General features: G+C 35.7%; 1 protein-coding gene across 2 annotated transcripts in view; it reads right to left on the bottom strand.

The window, feature by feature from the left end:
* LOC106071309 (green-sensitive opsin-like) overlaps positions 1 to 15885 on the bottom strand; it is a 152415-nt gene that overhangs the window by 111751 nt on the left and 24779 nt on the right. For both annotated transcript variants that reach the window (XM_056004111.1, XM_056004112.1), the window contains exon 2: positions 14483 to 14544. The gene's annotated coding sequence lies outside the window, so the exon portion shown is untranslated. The remainder of the gene's footprint in view (positions 1 to 14482; positions 14545 to 15885) is intronic.

Raw genomic sequence — 15885 nt, 5'->3', positions numbered from 1 at the left:
AATGTTAGAACGGCATTAAGCATTTTAAGGAATAGTGGGCGCTTGGCTTAGTGGTTAACCGCTTGGCTTCCAAACCTGGGGTCCTGGGCTCAAATCTCGGTGTAGACTGGTTGAAATTTGGGATTTTTAGGGCGCCCCTGAGTCCACCCAATTCTAAGGGATACCTGACTTTAATTGGTTAAAGTAAAGGCAGTTGGTCATTGTGCTGGCCACATGACACCCTGCTCGTTAACCACTGGCCAAAGAAACAGATAACTTCAACATCATCTGATCGCAAGTTCTTAAAGGGAAGCTTTAACTATCTACTAAAAAACTATACGGATTCAGAAATGGGAGAGAGGTGACGTATAGTTTGGGTTAGGGTGGGATCACGTGGTGGTTAGCATAAAAAACAAACTTTTTGAGTTCCATGGGGAGAAATGTATCACATGTTTATTATTATTATTTTTTTGAAAACTTCACAAAACTCAAACTAAATTATCTGCTTAAGAATGTCTAAAATATGACTTCAAAACCTGCATTCATTAGAAGATGAATAGTTGAATGTTGGTTACAACTACCAAATGTACGTTGCTATGACGAAGTCTCTCCGTCATGGAGGCTACCAAGGTTTAATAGCCCAGTGTATGATTGGCTATCGTATTTTTTAATTCTGGTAATAAATTATTTAATTTTAATTAGGAAATAATATTCTCTAGTGATTTCCATTTATCTCTTCAATCAGTTTGTGTTTTTTTTTCCCCAAGGAAAGCCGCAGGTCGTCCCTATGATGCACTGATATATGTAAGTGCAATATGAAGATAATTAAGATCGACACCTATAGTTGAGAAAAAAAATCAGATTAGCCAACGTGCAGGGTTGCCTGAATCAGCCAGGAAAACCAGTGAATTTAAGTCAATGGTCAACATGCATGACTAGATGCATGACGCATAGGATGTAATCAACATCTTTTTTGAAGTAACGTCTGTATTATATAATATAAGATAAAAATAAGATAAGAAGATGACCTGGAGTTTATGTGATGAACCGAGACCATTCGTTATAAAAGGCCTCAACACTGACCAGCAACGTCACAACCTATGGGCAGTTTAGACCAATAATTCTTTGTCACGTTGTACAGCCCTGTGACGTGGCAACGAGCCACTGGTTTCCACTGCCCACAGGTGGCGACGTGGCAGGTCAGGGTTAAAGCCTTCTATGACGACTGAACACACTGGAAATAGGCAAAAGTTTGAAAACGCCACAGCTGTTGCTGATCACCCCCTAACCAATGGAAGTGTATTAAGAATTGACCCCTTTAGTCACGTGTGAAATTGATAGGGAGAATTGAAACAATCTCGAGACATACAATGCTAGAGACAAGTTTCCAACTCGTCTATTCTCAAGAGTAAATCAATGCATTATTTCTCCAAACATATTCAAATACTAGAAACAGCATCAGCATTGTGCGTGTATGTGTGTGTGTTGTATGTGTGTACATGTCTGTACGGCAGAGAGTGAGAGGGAGAGTAGTATATGGTACTCTTCCCTCTCAAGGGAGAAGCGCTGTCAAGATAAAACTGGAGGGATACATCTCACTGGTCAACACAACAATGAAATGAGGAAATGCTGTGAGATACACTTGTAGTACTATTTCATTCAATTAAATAGGAAGTGGACAGCAACTTGACCAGTGGCGTAGCTAAGGATTTTTTGGTGCGCGGGGGCTTGACCTTATTTTGACATTCGACATCATGACATGAGATAATGACGTAATATTTAATGTAAAAACAAATTTAAGACACTCATTTAGGCCCCCCCCCCCCCCCTCAAGTGTGGACCCTAGCGATTTTCAAATTTGGACCCCTTCCCCCACCTTAGCTACGCCACTGACCTTGAACACACCATCACACAGACACACACATTCGAGCACATTGACAGTCATAAGTCCTAAAGAAATTAAGTCCTTAAGAAATAAAGTCCTAAAGTAACGAGGTCTAAAGAAATAAAATCCTAAAGAAAACAAGTCCTAAAGAAAACAAGTCCTAAAGAAATGAAGTCCTAAAGAAAAGAAGTCCTAAACAAATGAAGTCCTGAAGAAATGAAGTCCTGAAGAAATGAAGTCCTGTAGAAAAAGAGTCCTAAAGAAAAAAAATAATAAAGAAATCCTATATGATAGGGCATGAAATGAAGTCCTAAAGAAATAAAGTCCTAAAGTAATAAGGTTTAAATGAAATATAGTCCTAAAGTAATAAGGTTTAAATGAAATAAAGTTCTAAAGTAATAAATTTTAAATGAAATAAAGTCCTAAAGTAATAAGGTTTAAACGAAATAAAGTCCTAAAGTAATAAGGTTTAAACGAAATAAAGTCCTAAAGTAATAAGGTTTAAACGAAATAAAGTCCTAAAGTAATAAGGTTTAAACGAAATAAAGTCCTAAAGTAATAAGGTTTAAACGAAATAAAGTCCTAAAGTAATAAGGTTTAAACGAAATAAAGTCCTAAAGTAATAATGTTTAAACGAAATAAAGTTCTAAAGCAACAAGGTCTAAATGAAATAAAGTCATAAAAAAATCAAGTTCTAAAGTAACGAGTTCTAAATGAAATAAAGTCCTAAAGTAACGAGGTCTAAAGAAATCAAGTCCTAAAGTAACGAGTTTTAAATGAAATAAAGTTCTAAAGTAACGAGTTCTAAATGAAATAAAGTTCTAAAGTAACGAGTTCTAAATGAAATAAAGTCCTAAAGTAACGAGTTCTAAATGAAATAAAGTCCTAAAGTAACGAGTTTTAAATGAAATAAAGTTCTAAAGTAACGAGTTCTAAATGAAATAAAGTCCTAAAGTAACGAGTTTTAAATGAAATAAAGTTCTAAAGTAACGAGTTCTAAATGAAATAAAGTCCTAAAGTAACGAGTTCTAAATGAAATAAAGTCCTAAAGTAACGAGTTTTAAATGAAATAAAGTTCTAAAGTAACGAGTTCTAAATGAAATAAAGTCCTAAAGTAACGAGTTCTAAATGAAATAAAGTCCTAAAGTAACGAGTTCTAAATGAAATAAAGTTCTAAAGTAACGAGGTCTAAATGAAATAAAGTCCTAAAGTAACGAGGTCTAAATGAAATAAAGTCCTAAAGTAACGAGTTCTAAATGAAATAAAGTTCTAAAGTAACGAGGTCTAAAGAAATCAAGTCCTAAAGTAACGAGGTCTAAATGAAATAAAGTCCTAAAGTAACGAGGTCTAAATGAAATAAAGTCCTAAAGTAACGAGTTCTAAATGAAATAAAGTCCTAAAGTAACGAGGTCTAAAGAAATCAAGTCCTAAAGTAACGAGGTCTAAATGAAATAAAGTCCTAAAGAAATCAAGTCCTAAAGTAACGAGGTCTAAAGAAATATAATTCTAAAAAAAAAAGAAGTCCTAAAGAAAAGAAGTCCTATATGATTGGACATACAAGAAAATGTCTTATGCACTGACGTAGAATAAATAGATTGCAATTAGTGGAGCGAGACAGATTCATAAAACATGATCAGAATTGTATGATTTGTTCCGCTGCTTTGGGAGTGGAATGTTATTTTTATACGAACTGCTGTCCGCGCATAGACGTACAACTCAAATCACGTCTCCTGGGGGACATCAATTAATGCGTGTGAACTACACAGCACTGAATCACATCAGTTTATGTTATTCGTTCCTTTTCTCTGTAGCGCAGACATCTTGGCCAGCACTCAAAGCCAGTTATTAGCAGTGTGACTGGTGTAGCACTAATGGTGCCCGTGACCTTGTCAGCTTGTCTGTCAGTAACTTTGTAATCGGGGAGAGCAGTCAGTAAGAGAGTCAATTCAATAAGTACCAAAATTAACCAACTTATTTCCCCTTTTATAATATTGTATTAAGACTGGGGAAAGGGAGCACTTATTTAAAAAAAAAAGGCAAATTGTAGTTATAAATAATTGCACTTAGAAGAACATTTGACCTCTTAGCCGTACACATGACGTTGTGACGTAACTTCCTTTCTAGTTTTTCAAGTTTCCAACAGTATTCCGGAAGAATCGCACGAGGTTAAGTATTACAGGTTTCAAACACCCACCAATACTACTACAATTATCGCCATCAGTTGTCTGCGATTTGATGTCACCGGAACTAGATCAAGATCAAATTTCATTCAAACCAAGGCGGAAGTGTTGCTTCTAGACAGCACTCCTTTGACAGCAGACGACGGAAGTCTTTGCAGACGACTTAGACAGAAGCCGTACTGTATATTTGTACATACCATAATGTCTTCAATTTGAACGAAATAAATAAACATTGCCATAACAAGTCCGGGATATTTTATAGTACATATGGAGAATGAAACAAAAGATGATTATTAAGAGGAAAAAAAAAAGATTTTTTTTATTCTTATGGAGTTTTAGAGTAAGATGATAACTGATGGATATATAGCGTGAGAAAAGTTTCAAAATGTACATCAGTTTAAAAAAAAATGTTACATTGGAAAAGCGCAGACCATCAAGCTTATTTGAGCCGTCATGAGTCGACGACAATCCAATTCTTTTGTTTCAACATTTCTCAGCAGCAGACTCGCGGGGGAGATTTTAATTAAACTTCTTGACGCTAATCCAGTATATTATTAAACTATGGCAAGCCTAGATAGTTTATTTTAGCATTGCAGATTTTGACATAGACTAGAACACATGCACGCGAATGAAACATTTGAAATAATTTGGTTCGGGAAAATGTTGAAAAGTCGAATTAAAGGTTAAGAACGACCCATGGCCAACCGATTGAGTAATCAACGATCTACGATTGATCAACCAACCAAATAACAAATAGACATTTAACTCTTTCTCTCCTAATTGAAGAAACCATCTTTGTTTAACCTCATTATATTAAATTATTGTTTGATTGTATACACTTTACTTTGTGTCACATAAAAAGAGCAGATGGATAGACCAGCAGATGGATAGACAAACAAATGGATAGACTAACAGATGGATAGACCAACAGATGGATAGACTAACTGATCGATAGACTAACAGATGGATAGACTAACAGATGGATAGACCAACAGATGGATATACCAACAGATGGATAGACAAACAGATGGATAGACTAACAGATGGATAGACTAACAGATGGATAGACTAACTGATCGATAGACTAACAGATGGATAGACCAACAGATGGATAGACTAACTGATCGATAGACTAACAGATGGATAGACCAACAGATGGATAGACTAACTGATCGATAGACTAACAGATGGATAGACCAACAGAGGGATAGACTAACTGATCGATAGACTAACAGATGGATAGACCAGCAGATGGATAGACTAACAGATGGATAGACTAACAGATGGATAGACCAACAGATGGATAGACCAACAGAGGGATAGACTAACTGATCGATAGACTAACTGATCGATAGACTAACAGATGGATAGACTAACAGATGGATAGACTAACATATGGATAGACTAACTGATCGATAGACTAACAGATGGATAGACCAACAGATGGATAGACTAACTGATCGATAGACTAACAGATGGATAGACCAACAGATGGATAGACTAACTGATCGATAGACTAACAGATGGATAGACCAACAGAGGGATAGACTAACTGATCGATAGACTAACAGATGGATAGACCAACAGAGGGATAGACCAACAGATGGATAGACCAACAGAGGGATAGACCAACAGATGGATAGACCAACGGATGGATAGACCAACAGAGGGATAGACTAACTGATCGATAGACTAACAGATGGATAGACTAACAGATGGATAGACCAACAGATGGATAGACCAACAGAGGGATAGACCAACAGATGGATAGACCAACGGATGGATAGACCAACAGAGGGATAGACTAACAGATGGATAGACCAACAGATGGATAGACTAACAGATGGATAGACTAACTGATCGATAGACTAACAGATGGATAGACCAACAGATGGATAGACTAACTGATCGATAGACTAACAGATGGATAGACTAACAGATGGATAGACCAACAGAGGGATAGACTAACAGATGGATAGACTAACAGATGGATAGACTAACAGATGGATAGACTAACTGATCGATAGACTAACAGATGGATAGACCAACAGAGGGATAGACTAACTGATCGATAGACTAACAGATGGATAGACCAACGGATGGATAGACCAGCAGATGGATAGACCAACAGATGGATAGACTAACAGATGGATAGACTAACTGATCGATAGACTAACAGATGGATAGACCAGCAGAGGGATAGACTAACTGATCGATAGACTAACAGATGGATAGACCAACGGATGGATAGACTAACAGATGGATAGACCAACAGATGGATAGACCAACAGATGGATAGACTAACAGATGGATAGACTAACTGATCGATAGACTAACAGATGGATAGACCAGCAGATGGATAGACTAACAGATGGATAGACTAACTGATCGATAGACTAACAGATGGATAGACCAACAGATGGATAGACTAACAGAGGATAGACTATCCGAAGAACTTACCAAGTGACAGCAGAAACAAGCGAGCAAAGCATGCAGTTACCTGGGACTTACCTCCCTTTGCGTTACTTGTCGCTCAGGTACAAAATAAAAATTGTTACAGTTTGAAAGGTTAACAGAATTACCTGCCCTTCATCACAGAAGTTACGCATTTTTCATTCTTATTGCAATGAACAGAGCAGGTACAAGTGCAGACAATTAGCGTAGCTTTTGGTAATTATTATTCAAACTATCTAGTTCAAGAGATAACTTATTAGATTCTCTAGTCATCAAGTAAATGTAATATTTATAATATTGAGATTTGTACGTGCTAGAAAAGATCTTTTATAGGAGGAGAAAGGATAACAGCGGGCAGGGTTTGAACCCGGTACCATAGCGGCGACAGACCGTAGTGCCTATCACACGATCAGGCAGTGTCACGGAGCACAGGAGATATTTTATATTTTTAAATAGTGATGAATGATGTCACATGTACATTCCAGATGACTGCTGTCAAAAAAAAAAAACCAACAACTCAAAAGCAAACTAAAACTCTATGGCCATTTCACAGCAGTGCTCGCAAAGACCTTCGCAGAGACAGTACCAGGAAAAAAAAGATGAAGAGGCAGACAAAGAAAGCGATGGGAAAACGACATAAAAGAATGAACAGGCGTACCATTGAAAGAGATCTTATAAGGCAAAAGACAGAGAGGAATGGAGAAAGACGGCCAACGGATTCTGTGTGGTGCCTGTTGTTGACTGTTGTTGACTTGTAGCACTAAACTAAATTGCAGTAGGCGTGATATATACCAGGGGCGTAGTGAGCAAAACGTTCGCCCGGGGCGAGAAACTTTATTAGCCCCCTTCCCCATTTTCCATGAACATTATATACATATTACATAAAAAGTATTGAATAATAATATACCACAAATAACCTTAGAATGTATTACCTAACTAAAAATCTCCAATAATTATTTCTGTAGGCGCCTCTCTGTGGGTGATGCCCCGCTGAGGGTGGTGCCCGGGGGCATCTTGCCCCCCTATCACTACGCTTCTGATCTTAACTACTAAAACTTTAAATAACTTGAATAACTTCCTAGTGAACAATACTAAATATATAAATATAATAACAATAATAAGGCGTGTCTTCCAGTCCGAAGATCAATGAGGAAAAATAAAATAATACAGACTAAATAAGGTTGATATGACACCAAATATGTTAAATGTTTTACATGTTTCGGATGTTCCTTCAGAGTTGAAGATAGTTTACTTCCTAGTCCAAACCTCCCGCAGGACGACGGGGGATGGGAGCGGGCAGGGTTTGAACCCGGGACCATCGATAAATTCAAACGATAGTCCAGCGTGCAAACCGCACGACCAGACACCCATAAATGTATTAGACTTAAGTAATAATATTTTTTTAAACAAAATCTAACTCACTGCAATAACATAACCTTTAAAATTCTGGAGTCGTCTTTCCTAACTAAGAAAAAATGACGACAATGCCACCTATGTTGCATCATTCACAACCAATCGCTAACCTCTTCCCACTATCACCATAGAAACAAACACACACTCCATCAGTCATCTTGCCCTTAGTTTAACAGACAATGGGATAGGTGATGGTGAAAGTAAAGGTACATTTCCATTTTTATCTAACCTTAAAAATAGCTACATCTAAATTTGTTTCTCAAACGTCTTGACAAATAAATTAGTGCGGCAAATATCACATGAATTTTATTGTAAACTAGTCTATGCGACCGCAGTGGGCCCCGCACTTTCATAGGACCCGCGCTAATTCTAGGTGTAAATTATTAAATTAAACCATTTTATAGCTTATAACAGATTTCCTGCAGCCTTCTGATTTACCAGGAGCTCCAGGAAATCTCCTGAAATTGCAAAATATACGAAAAAGTCTTGAAAATTTCCTAAAATTATAAAAATCTTTTAAAAACTCTTAAAAATCTCCTGAAATATAAAGACAAAAAATTTGTCATTTTGGGGTGTCATTCAAAATGGAAAACGCCACTCCTACGCGCGAAAAAAAAACGGCATTATGCAATACACGTAATTGTGGAATCTGGTGAAAGAAGCTTCTCGAGCCTCAAAGTAATGAAGAATTACTTGAGGTCAACAATTCTCGTAGATAGATTGAACATTTGGTAATTATTGCTATTGAGTGTGATCTATGTAGGAAATAGAATTTTTATTATATACTGTATTACTTCGCTACACGCAAGGTTCGCAAAGTAATTCTGTAAGTAGTAAAGAATGAATAAAATGCAAAGGGTGTCCAAACTGTTGAGCCATGAAGATAATTATATATAGAGATAATATAAAGGTAGCGAAACGCCAAAAATAAATTTAAAAAAAAAAATGGACAGTAATCTATATTTTGTCAAGTTCTCCAGGTAATCTTTCCACCTTTTTCATTTATCTAGCATTCTCAACACATTTAGGAAATCTATTGAATTAAGTAAATGGAGCAGGCTAATAGGTAAAATGTTCAGTGTTGAAATATCTTAAGTGTGTGGAATGTTCAACGTATCTGAAAGTTATTGACACGCTTTTGGGGGAAATGCTTTTTAAACGTAAACATATAATAGATGAGGTCAGAGGTTATCGCATGGGTGTGGTAGTACTGTTTTAAATTTGTCTAGAAATATTTAAACTGACCTGACATTAGCAGAGCTCACTATGAGATTACATACACTATGAATTATATAATTTAAACTTTATGTTACAGATTTACACTGTATGTAATATATTTATAAAATATGTTATATATCTTGCAATATATAATCTTATCTTATAAAATACAGGTGTTCCATCTCAACAGAAGTTAATTACCTCCCACGTGTGTCCTTGAGTCAATCTAGTTGTGAAAGTTACATTTTAAGTCGTTAGTTATCCTGTCATAATGCATAACTCACACATTTTTTTTTTTACAAAGCTTATATCAGCTCACTCTGCCTGTCTGTCTGTTTGTCTGTCTGGTTAAAAGCTTGTACACTCCATTTCTCCCACACCCAATCTCGGATCAAGCTGAAATTTTGCACAATTATTTCTTGTACCTGACAACGCAAAAATCAATAAAAAAATTTAGCTAATTAGTTATTGGTAATTTATTATTTTGTTTGGTATCAAGAACAAGGGAAAGAAATCTTAATGACTGAAGAGTTGAAGTAATCAGAATTAGTCCCCTTAGGTCGTCGACTCAGTCTTAGCGAACACAAACCTGAAAAATAGGACGAGACTATAGAAACAATAGATTACTGAACAATCTTCCATGTTTATAAGCTCTCCACTAGCAGAGTGGTTAGCGTGTTGGCTTGAGAAGCCTGAGAAGAATTGAGCCATGTGTTTGAATTCAGGTCGTTACCCCTTTTTTATTTTTTAATAGATACTTTTTTATTGCTAGTCTTGATCTATTACAAAATTTTAAGTACATGACTATGACTGATCCTAACTGATACTGATACAAGTACACTTAATATACGCTTTGTTTTTAATAATAAGTTCTTTTTTTTTACTTTCTTGTTTCTTTGGTAATATTCGCAGGTCACGCATAACTAATATTCATACTGACACTAAATGTAACATAATGTACAACTCATGTTATATGATTTTCACTACGCTTAAAAACAGAGCTCAATATATTGTTTCGATCTGTATAATGGGACATATTTTCTAGAGGCTAGATAATGACCAAGGAACTATAAACCCTCAGAAACATATAAAGCCACAGTAAAGGACACCTTAATATTTGTATAATGTTTATGTATTATATTTTCTCGAGTTCTCTGGATTGTGGTCTAAATGGTCCTATTTGTGTGGGCTAGGATCTAATATTCAACTCTAAAAAAATTTTCAGAAGCATGTAAAGGGTACTAAAATGTCTGCTTAAAGTTTGCGTTTAACTGTGAAGAGGTATTTATCACTACTGTTGTCTTATGGTCTAGTTCGTTTAAGGTATAACAAGATACCTCACATATTTTCGGACACACGAGTCGTGTCAAAGTTAACCGCATATTTCATTCCAACACTTCGATGAGGTCCGTGTCTTCTGTCTGCTGTGGCCAGTGAGAATTCGAGGCTAAAGCTGTCTAGCTGTTCTATAGCGTTAATCAGTTTGTGAACTAATTGTGTAAATATTAATGACATTACTGCCACGTTCATTATTCATTGGTTGTTATGGCGTCTCCGTTATGTTTTACACGTCGCAACTAGCCTCTTGGTTTCTCATTAACATTTTTTGACATAGACAACAATTTACATAGCATGTTCTCATTATGAGGATATTGCTCACTGTACTCTGCTACATATTTGTATTTTTAAATCGGGTTTAAGAAAGGTAAGCAAAACATGAATACATAAAAAATAATAGACAAAAAGAAGAGAAAGCTATACAGAGAAATAGGTGGAGAAAAAAAAAGGGGGGGTGGGGCTTTTTAGAGATAATAAAAAAAAAGAGTGGGAGATGTTGAAATAAATACACAAAATAATCTAGGTCAAGGACGCTGTCAGGGAATCAAGAAAACGGAAAGATGAGTCTAGCGACCTGGAAAACAGAATTTTGCTGGCCACGTCATGAGTACTGTCAATTCATGTCACGTGATTTTGCTATTCACAACAGTGATACGTACTTTTTATTTTTATTGGTTGACACTTTATAATTGATCGCAAAAGATTCATACGTTTAAGGTCGATTTTAGCGGTGAAATTATTTCATGAGATACAGTATTGTTGTCTGATGGGTGAATAAGCTCATAGAAAAATACATTTTCCATATTGTGAACAAAATGGTCGAGGCGCAGTGGCTGAGCGGTAATGCACTTGGCTTCCGAACCAGGTTCGAGTCCTTGAATTTTTAATTTCGGGATCTTTGGGCGCCTCTAAGACCACCCAGCTCTAATGAGTTCCTGATATTGGTTGGGTAAGGGTAGGAGCGGTTGGTCGTTGTGTTGGCCACATGACGCATTCGTTAGCCGTGGGTTTAAATTATCTGCCCCTAAATTACTCTATGAGAAAAGGGAACATAGTTTACTATGTGGCAATAGTGTAGTTTTGTTATTGAGAGTCAAATTGTGCAAGTAATTTATTTTTGCATTATTGTAAAGGAGAATAATTTAACAATTGTATGATTTACAAAACAAGATACTAAAACGAAAAAAAAAATAAAAATTCATAATTAACTTAATGTTTTCAAGACCAAAGACTAAGTATTAAGTGGCATTTAACATAAAAGTCCTTGCTTTGACCTTAAAACATTTCGCTAGAAATAACGCTTAGTTGGAGGTGAAATTATTAGTTAACAACTTCAACTTATAAACCTTAATATTTTAAAGTTAGATATCAAACAAGAGTGACTTAAAGATATAGATGTCCCTTAACCTCGCCGTAGTCTCCTGCAGTGTAACAGAAGAGGGTGTGACCGCCAGCGGGATTTGAACCTGAGCCAGTTGTGATGACAATCCGAAACGCACATTTCAAAAAAAATATTTATCCAGCTTTCTCAAGCCTTCAAAGTTAGAATCACAATATCACCCTTTTTATTACAGACAATAAAACCATAAAGTGAACAGAAGTGTTGATGATTCTCATTTAGCAATATGGAAGTACTTAGTATTTTTGCGAGGTTAGAATGTTCTTAATGATATATCAAACCTTAGGTTCAGCATAAATTGATACTTAATATTCCGTATATTTTTTACATGTAGATCAAGGCCTCGATTACTCCGTGGTCAAAGTTCTTGTAAAACTTCTAATGTTCTGTATATGATTAAACTATTATACAACAGTCTGACCCGTGAAAGGTCGTCTGATCATTAGCAATTTAAATAAAGCCCCAACACAAGCTAATGACCCTAAAAGATCTAGAGGGTTTTACTAATTACAATGAGCCTTCGATTAACGAATCAGTATATTAAGCGAAAGTCGGAATTTATCATTGAGATTAAATACACTTCTTCAGATAAGAATTTAATTAAAACTTTACAGATGTTTTAAAACTATTATTACAAAAGTAGTAAGTTGCCAGACCGCACAATCTGGACAGAGAGACGGTAACGAAGAAAACTAGGGACAATAGACTGGAAGAGAGCAAAACAAACATGATTACAAATAGAGTTTGTGTTATTACACAAACTTAGAGGCGGCCCCCATCGAATTCACCAATGGATCAGGAATATTCAAGCCATAGTCTTGTTTTGATCAAAACGAATAAAATGGCTGGTTCCTCTACAACCGAAATAGAATGTGAACTTTACCTGGGTTATATGTGTTCTGGAATGTCTTGTAGCACTTGTGCTTTGTGCGAAAACAAGATAAAATTATTAAATTGTTTCAAGAATAAGGCAATAAGAGTCACGCCAAAAAGGACTGTACAAAAATGAGCCTTAGTCGTTCTAGAACTGAATAAATCTAGCCAAAATATAAAAAAATGGACGGAAAATGTTAATCTTTATTAACATCATTATATCTGGGCCTTGTCTGTTGATGTTAATAACCCGTCTAATAATTTCTATTTAAAAAAATATAGACAACAAATGCATGTAAAATTATGTACAACGGGCAATGCATGCCAAATGCATCCAGACGCTTATTTTAACCAAAACGTGGATGAAAAATCTGGCATTAATACTCCAGGACGTACCCTCTCCCCCATGTTCGTGGTAGCTTTGAATTTAAGTAGGTCATCAAGATGGCGATAGCCTTTGTGTATATAATCACCCTATATCTTATCTTGTAATGAACTGATCCTACACCACCCTGCAGTCATTACGTTTAACAACCCATATATATTCCCGCCTCGATTATGTTTCACTATTATTGTCTTAACCATGTTTTTGTTTTTTTTACTTAACGTTTAACCACAGACAAAACTTTCTATTATACGGTATCGAATTGTCTGGGCGGTAAATATGGAAATTGGTATCGATATTCACTTTAACATTGACCTATTAAACATTCAACTATTTGGTATCGTCTCTCTCTCTCTCTCTCTCTCTCTCTCTCTCTCTCTCCCAAAAAGTCAAAGTGAGACGTCCCTCCATTATTTAGGTATCGGCAGGGAGTATTGGAACAGAGAATTGAGTTCGATTTCTAGTAGAAGTAGAAGAAGAAGACCCGCCCAGCTGTTTACTTTAAAGAGTAATTTGAAGAAATGAGAAACAGTGGAAGAATGAGTTACACGAGAGTAGAATACATTAGTTAGCTCATTGTTGCTGAGTTTTTCTAAGTATTTATGTCCGAGTAACATAGGTTTTTTTGTTGAAAGTTTCGTGATCGAAATGTTACATTTTTTAAAAGTAAAATTCTTGTTTTTTTTCCCCATGTCCAACACTTTTAAGACTAAAAACTTAATTGATTAAACTGATAAAGAAATATTGTTTAGACGCTATAGTTCAGAAGACTAGGATTTGTGGCCAAGAGATAAAAGGCCTGGCTTCAGAACCGAGTGATCTGCAGTTCGTATCCTGGTCAAGACTGGAATTTTAAGCTTCTTTTCTGTTAGGGGACCTTTATGTCCTTCACCTACACCTACAACTTAGTCTGTTGAACCGTTGGGGCACCACATATGATCTATTAACAGTCTTTTTCCATTCCTTCGAGTCCACCCAACTTAAAATGCCTTGAGTCGTGGAAAGTAAACGAGGTTAGTTATTGGGCTGACAACGGAACACCAATAACCAAACTTCGACTGCTAAAGGGAGACGATTTTATATTTAGTTACTAGTTTGTGGTTTTGTGAATATTTTAAAAATTTTGGACGTCCTATTAAAAAAAAAAGGTATTAGTCCTTGCCCAGATCTCTTGCAGGATGGAAATGTACGGCACCGGTTCGAACTCCTGACTACAGTACGAAACGCTTACAGCACGATCGATTAGCATAAAGCAGAAAAAAAGCTAGGGGAGAAGGGAAGAGGGTTAAGTCTCCTTGGTCAGCCGAATGTGTGTTTATGTCTCTAAGTGGAAATGTCAAAATAATGAAGGTACTCACCGATTAATCAGCAAATCGAATGAGACGCTATGTATGACGTTACAATGTCGTGTCAAACATTTCTGAAACCAAACAAAAAATTGTGAATAACTTTATTGCGATCATTAATAAGCAAAATGTAGATTTATATATATATTCATAAAATGGCAAAATATGAGTTAATTTCTTAATGGTTTAAATTTAAAAAAAAGGTAAATCAATTTATTATAAGCAAATTGTTAATTTTTTTTATAAGGACTTGTAAAATGAATATGTAATGGTAAACATAACATAAACTTTATTGACAATTTTGAATAGGACTTTAATCATGGTAATAAAGATGACTTCGGCTATGAAGACTAGGATTTTGAATTTCTGGATTTTTAGGGCACCCCTGAGTCCTCCCAACTCTAATGGTTACCTTAATTAAGTTGGGGAAAGTAAAGGTGGTTGGTCTTTGTGCTGGCCACATGACACCCTGCTCATTAATCGTGGCCAAAGAATCCTCTTACCTATAGATCTCTGGGTCTGAATGGGGAGTTTTATTTTGTTTTATTATAATGACTTTATGATACTTTTAGCGTCTTCATGTTTATTATAATAGCAACGCCCAAAACAATAGTTCACAATAGCACGGTAGATAATGTTACATTTTTTAACTTAAAAAAAACAAACAAACAAACAAACCATGTAACTCAAATGTATTTATATCTGTATTGTTACGTTTCTCTATAAACCCTTGACAAGACAATGAGGTTAAGTCAAGAACCAGACAACTTGGGCTCTGATATAACGAGACACTTTATCTTATATTCTTATCTTATATAATACAGACGTTACTTCAAAAAAGAAGATGATTACGTCCTAAGTCCTTAAATGAGTGTAATAAATAATGAAGAGAGAACAATGAAATACTTTACAAATGGGCAGAAGTCAATGTCTGAATATAACAGTTATATACAACTTGTTCCTGTCTCAGTCCGCCAGACTTGACCCAACCTTGTTTTTATGAAACAACACAAAGTTCATAGTCAGATAATAACAAACACCGTTGACCTACACGGAGAATGTTTACATCCGTCCCTTTTTTAAGTACACAGGCCTGTGTCGCATGAGTCAGTTGATTACACAGAGGCTACACTGACCAGCATCACTGCTCAGTCGCAACAGTATTATCAATCTAGTATTAATTTGTTTTACAAATAGCAATGATAGTTACAAAGTATTAGTACATATTGCGAGATACAGTACAAAAAAAAATATACTACTTAAACAGAACTTACATTTGATACGGAACATTGTTACTTCTCATTTTTTAAAGCTTACTATTCGCAATTTTACCAATTTACCTAACAAACATATAACTGTTGAGTTAATATTTACATTTTTTGGAAAAAAGCGCGTCATTTCGTTGAACAGGGGAC

Source organism: Biomphalaria glabrata, chromosome 11 (genome assembly GCF_947242115.1).
Source record: "Biomphalaria glabrata chromosome 11, xgBioGlab47.1, whole genome shotgun sequence".
In the NCBI taxonomy this organism is placed as follows: Eukaryota; Metazoa; Mollusca; class Gastropoda; family Planorbidae; genus Biomphalaria; species Biomphalaria glabrata.
This window is presented reverse-complemented; position numbering and strand designations above follow the sequence as displayed.